The 6,206-nt window shown below is 35.3% G+C and overlaps 1 pseudogene; it reads left to right on the top strand.

Moving 5' to 3' along the window:
- Window positions 1–416: 416 nt before the first annotated feature.
- On the top strand, window positions 417–2,193 carry LOC103076616 (tigger transposable element-derived protein 1 pseudogene; annotated as a pseudogene).
- The last annotated feature ends 4,013 nt before the right edge of the window (window positions 2,194–6,206 follow it).

The following is a 6,206-nucleotide window of genomic DNA, read 5'->3' as shown; positions in this document are numbered from 1 at the left end:
GTACAGGCATAGCTCATTTTATTGAGCTTTGCTTTATTGTACTTTGCAGATATTGCATTTTTTACAAATTGAAGGTTTGTGGCAACTCTGTGTTGAGCCAGTCTACTGGTACCATTTTTCCTATAGCACTTGCTCACTTCATATCTCTCTGTGTCACATTTTGTTTAACTCTCGCACTATTTCAAGACTTTTCACTATTCTTATATTTATGGTGGTCTGTGATCTTTGATGTTACTATTGTAATTGTTGTGGGGCACCATGAACCACACACTTATCAGGTGGTGAACTTAATCAATAAATGCTGTATGTGTCCTAACTGCTCCCCCCACCAGCCGTTCCCGTCTCTCCCTCTCCCTGGGCTTCCCTATTCCCCGAGACACAACAGTATGGAAATTAGGCCAATTAATAATCCTACAATGGCCTCTAAGTGTTCAAGTGAAAGGAGGAGTCACACATCTCTCACTTTAAATCAAAAGCTAGGAGTGATTAAGCTTAGTGAGGAAGGGAGGTCAAAAGCCGAGAGAGGACGAAAGTTAAGCCTCTTGCGCTAAACAGCCATGTTGTCATTGCAAAGGAAAATTTCTTGAAGGAAATTAAAAGTGCTACTCCAGTGAACTCACAATGATAATAAAGCAAAAGAGCCTTATTGCTGATGTGGAGAAAGTTTCAGTGGTCTAGATAGATCAAATCAGCTACAACATTCCCTTAAGCCAAACCCTAACCCAGAGCAAGATCCTAATTCCCTTCAATTCTATGAAGGCTGAGAGAGGTGAGGAATCTGCAGAAGAAAAGTTTGAAGTTAGCAGAGGTTGGTTCATGAGGTTGAAACAAGATGAAACATCAAGTGCTGATGCAGAAGCTGTAGCAAGTTATCTAGAAGATCTAGCTAAGATAATTAGTGAAGGTGGCTACACTAAACAACAGATTTTCAGCGTAGACAAAACAGCCTCCTATTGGAAGAAGATGCCATCTAGGATTTTCATAGCTAGAGAGAAGTTAATGCCTAACTTCAAAGCTCAAAGGACAGTCTGACTCTCTTGTTAGGAGCTAATGCAGCTGGAAACTGTAAGTTGAAGCCAATGCTCATTTACCATTCTGAAAATCCTAGGGCTCTTAAGAATGATGTTAAATCTACTCTGCCTGTGCTCTATAAATGGAACAACAAAGCCTGGATAACAGCACATCTGTCTACAACATGGTTTACTGAATATTTAAGCCCACTGTTGAGACCTACTGCTCAGAAAAAAAGATTCCTTTCAAATTATTGCTGCTCATTAACAATGCACCTGGTTATCCAAGAGCTCTCATGGAAATGTATAATGAGATTAATGTTGTTTTCATGCCTGCTAACAAAACATCCATTCTGCAACCCAAATTCTTTTTGAAATTACCCAGGAGTAATTTCAACTCTCAAGTCTTATTATTTAAGAAATACATTCCCTAAGGCTATAGCTGTCATAGATTCCTCTGATGGATTTGGGCAAAGTAAACTGAAAACCTTCTGGAAAGGACTGACCATTCTAGATTCTGCTAAGAACATTCATGTTTCACGAAAAAAGGTAAAAATATTAACATTAACAGGAATTTGGGAGAAGTCAAGCCCAACCCTCACTGATGACCTCTGAGAGGTTCAAGACTTTGGTGGAAGAAGTAACTCCAGATGTGGTGGAAACAGCAAGAGAACTAGAATTAAAAGTAGAGGCTGAAGATGTGACTGAATTGCTGCAATCTAAGGATAAATCTTTAAAGGATGAGGAGTTACTCCTTCTAGGTGAGCAAAGAAAGTGGTTTCTTGAGATGGAATCTACTCCTGGTGAAGATGCTACAAAGACTGTTGAAATGACAGCAAAGCATTTAGAATATTACATAAACTTAGTTAACAGAGTAGCGGCAGGTTTGAGAGGATCAACTCCAATTTTCAAAGAAATTCTACTGTGGGTAAAATGCTATCAAACAGCATTGCATGTTACAGAGAATTTGTTCATGAAAGGAAGAGTTAATCGATGCAGCAAACTTCAATGTTGTCTTATTTTTAAAAACTGCCACAACCATTCCAACTTTCAGCAACTACCACCCTGATCAGTCAGCAGCCATGAACATCAAGGCAAGATCCTGTATCTACCAGCAAAAAGATTACAACTTGCTGAAGGCTCAGATGGTAGCATTTTTCATGATAAAGCACTTTTTAATTAAGGTATGTATATTTTTTAGACATAATGCTATTTCACACTTAAAAGACTACAATATAGTGTAAATGTAATTTTTATATGTACTGGGAAACAAAAAATTTGTGTGACTCACTTTATTGTGATATTAGCTTTATTGCAGTGGTCTGGAACTGAACCCACAATATCTCCAAGATATGCCTGTACATACATACCATGGCATACTACATAGCAATAAACAGGAGCAAGCTACTGATACACCTAACAATTTAGATGAATGAATCTCCAGGAAATTATGCTGAATGAAAAAGAAAAAGCCAGTTTCAAAAGGTTACATGCTATATAATTCCACATTTACAGAATATTTTGAAATGACAAAATTTTAGAAATGGAGGACAGATGAATGGTTACCAGTGCTTAGGGAGAAGCTGAAGGTGAGAGGGTAGGAGGTGGTTATAATTATAAAAAGGCAACACAAGGTATCCTTGTGGTGTTAGAACTGTTCAATATCTTAACTATGGTGGTGGATACAGGAACCTACACATAGGTGATAAAATTTTATAGAACTTAACATACATGTATACAAATAAAATTGGGGAATGTATTATCAGCATCCTGGCTGTGATATTATACAATAGTTTTCTAAAATGTTACCACTGAAGGAAACTGAACAACGCATACAAGGTTTCTCTCTGTATTATTTATTAGAATTGCATGTGAATCCACAATTATCTCAATTTAAAAAATAAAAAGATTAAACTAAATGTGATATCTTACGATAATACCGTGGAATAGAAAAAGGACATCAATGGAGAAATGAGTAAAATCCAAAGTATGGAATTTAGTTAATAGTAACACATCAGTGTTGATTTCTTAGTTTTGACAAATGCACTTTTCTATTGTAACATGCTAACATTAGAGAATACTGGGTGAGAGGTATACTGAATTCTGAACTATCTTTGCATATTTTCTATAGTAAATTTAAAATTGTTCCTAATGCTTTGTTTCTCTTAAAAAATTCAAAGAAATAAATAGTAAAGAAGGAATCAAGAGAAAGTGATAAAAATTGCAGATAAGCAATGAGGATAATAGGATCCCCGAAAAAGAAAACCAAAGCAAAGGTACAGAACAAACGCAAAAAACAAGAGCACTTATCTGAAATTTTAAAAGATCTGAAGTTACATATTGAAAGAGGCCACCAGATACCTGAGAATATCAACCCAGAATGACCAACAAGACATTCTAGTAAAATTAATGGACTTAAAAAGAATTCTTTGAGGTTTAGGCTGAAATGTGACTTACAAGCCAAAAAAAAAAAAAAAAGACTATGGTCAGACTTTTCAACAGCAATGTTTTTGCCAGAAAAAAAAATGGAGTTAACAGACTTGAGATATTTAAGGAAAGAAAATGTGAGCTAAGGATTTTATTTTCAGAAAAAATGACCTTCAGATATAAAAAGCACAGACAGAATGTTACAAACTTGCAAGAAAATTAATGAAAAATTTTCCTAGGAGCCTTTCCTAAGACATCTATTAGAGAAAATGCTTGAGATAACCAAAATGACTAAAGAAACATCATCATAAGGACTGGTGTGAGCACTAAATATGTTACTCATAGAACTAAGACTGGGATGGAGAGAGCATAGTATTTAATGATTATATGCTCTGACAACATATAGGGCTCCAATTTTTAAAAAATGGGGAAAATGTAAATAGCATATACAAAAAAAAAGCTTATAAAAATTTTAACAACCAAAATTGGCGGTGTTCATTATCAGTATTATTATTCCTTGACTATTATATGTGTCCTGTGGAATTAAATGAGTAATTATGGGCATAGTAATTCTATCATATAGTCATTATGAAAAAAGGAGATAGACATATAACACAAAAGAAATTAAGAACCCCAAAATAAAAACTAATCTTGAATTTGAATCAAAAGTACCAGTATGAACCTATAAGGTATTTTACCTAGGTACATATATTTTCCTAGCTCTGTGCATTGAAAAAAACTGTGACAAACTGAGAAGCAATAAGTATTTCTAGTCTTGAAATATTATTCCTCGTTAAAAAAAATTTTTTTTTAATAGGAGGGCTTCTTAGGGAAATGGCTGATTTCAATTCTGAAGCAGGAAATGGTACAAAATGAGCCTGAAACATTTTTTCATACAAAATAGCAAGGAAGCTATCAAAGACTAACATAGAGTCATGTCAAAAGGATCCAGGAGACAAACTGAAGAAGTTCCCACAGGCCAAAGGAACAACTGAGTTTCTAATAAGATTATGAATTAAATTGCAACAGATATTTAAATCCACCAAAAGTGTTTAAATTCACAAGTTCATAATAATAATAAACTGGTCATCATCTGAACTAAGTATCGTGAAAACTAGGTAAGTACAAGGATTTATCTTGTCTTTTCTATTTGGACTTTGCCTTATGGCTCCATGATGCAAGAGTGATTTCTATAGCTGTTGATATTAAAGGAATAACATGGAAGTGTAAAAGGATGGGCACCTCAGGCACAGTTAGGGTCTTTAGGTAGCTCAGAGGTTGGGAACCTGAGGGCAAGAGAGCCACGAAGTAGCCATGCTTAAGCTAAACGAAGAAAGATGGATCTCTGCCTCTGAAAGGCTCACTGTAGGATAGAAATGGGCAAACGTACATATAAAAATTAGTAAAGGGGAAAACATATAGTAATAAATTAATGTAAGGAATATCTGTGACTACTGGACAAGCAATGCTCTTGCTGTTGTTTTATAAAGCATCAGAATCATGAATAGCAATTTGGGAAAAGAATAAAATAAAGAGCTTCATGCCAAGGTCAGGGTTCAATAAAACATTCAGGCAAATAAAACAATCCCTCAGAGTCAATGCTGGCCACACCTTCTATAAATTCTGCCACAGGATCTCAACACTTCTGTGTTGAGGTGGTATTTAGAATTCCATGAGTCTTATTTTCTCAGTATTCACTGCTAATTATTTTCAAAATATCTACTTGGTGTGGAGCATTATGCTAAGAACCACAAAAATATAAAAAGAAATATAAGGCATGCCCCAACCACAGAAAACCTAGTACAAAATGCATGGGAAAATAAAGTAACTGAAGACAGTGAGCACATGCCTATGACTACATGCATACACACCACTTGCTTTGGAATTTAAATCACATTTTCCCACAGAAACAACAACACAGAAAATGGTTGTATTTCCAGATCAGTCCTCAAACTCACTCAATGCATGTTTAGCTGAGCCTCAGTAGTTTTCCTTAATTCTAAGTGATCCTCAACCAGTTTGAGAAGCTGATAGGAAATCGTGCTATATAGCTGGGAAAAGCATATGCAATACTATGATATAATTTTACAATTAGAAAATGGAAAACTAGTTCTCATAACACAAAAAAACCTTGTTTTTATTAAACAAATTTAGCAGTAAATGGTAGCTATAATTTATATACACAGTACTATGTACTAAATACTACTCCAATTGCTTTACATATAATAACTTATTTATCCTCATCATTTTACTCATTTTATTTTTAAAACAACTCCAAGGAGGAGTTCTATCAATATCCCTAGTTTAAAGTGTGTAAGGCATAAGGAAGTTAAGTAATCTTCCCAGTCACAGAGCTCGACAAAGCTTCTTTACTGGTAGAGATTCAGAAGATAACCTATTTTCTGAGCAACTTCATCACCCAACATTCTTCACTGGGGCTGAAAATAGTGCTGGAGGCATGAGGGCACTCGTATACTTGTATATACTTACGGTTATATAACCACTAGACTAAAATGAAATGACTCACAGTAGTAGGGCTCTAAAGAATTCCGTATTGTTTATACCATAGATAGGCTCATTGAAGGGAACAAAGGATATTTGCACATGGATATTCACTACAGCAGTGGTTTTTGTTTCTTTGTTTGTTTTTAAGAGAGTTTATTTTTACTTTAAAAAATTTTTGGCCTCTCGGCATGCAGGATCTTAGTTCCTGGACCAGGGATCAAACCTGTGCCCCCTGCACAGAGTCTTAACCACTGGACTGCCGGG

This window comes from Lipotes vexillifer, unplaced genomic scaffold, assembly GCF_000442215.2.
Source record: "Lipotes vexillifer unplaced genomic scaffold, Lipotes_vexillifer_v1.1 scaffold1106, whole genome shotgun sequence".
NCBI lineage: Eukaryota > Metazoa > Chordata > Mammalia > Artiodactyla > Lipotidae > Lipotes > Lipotes vexillifer.
The sequence above is the reverse complement of the archived record's forward strand: the minus strand, read 5'-3'. Positions and strand labels throughout refer to the sequence as shown.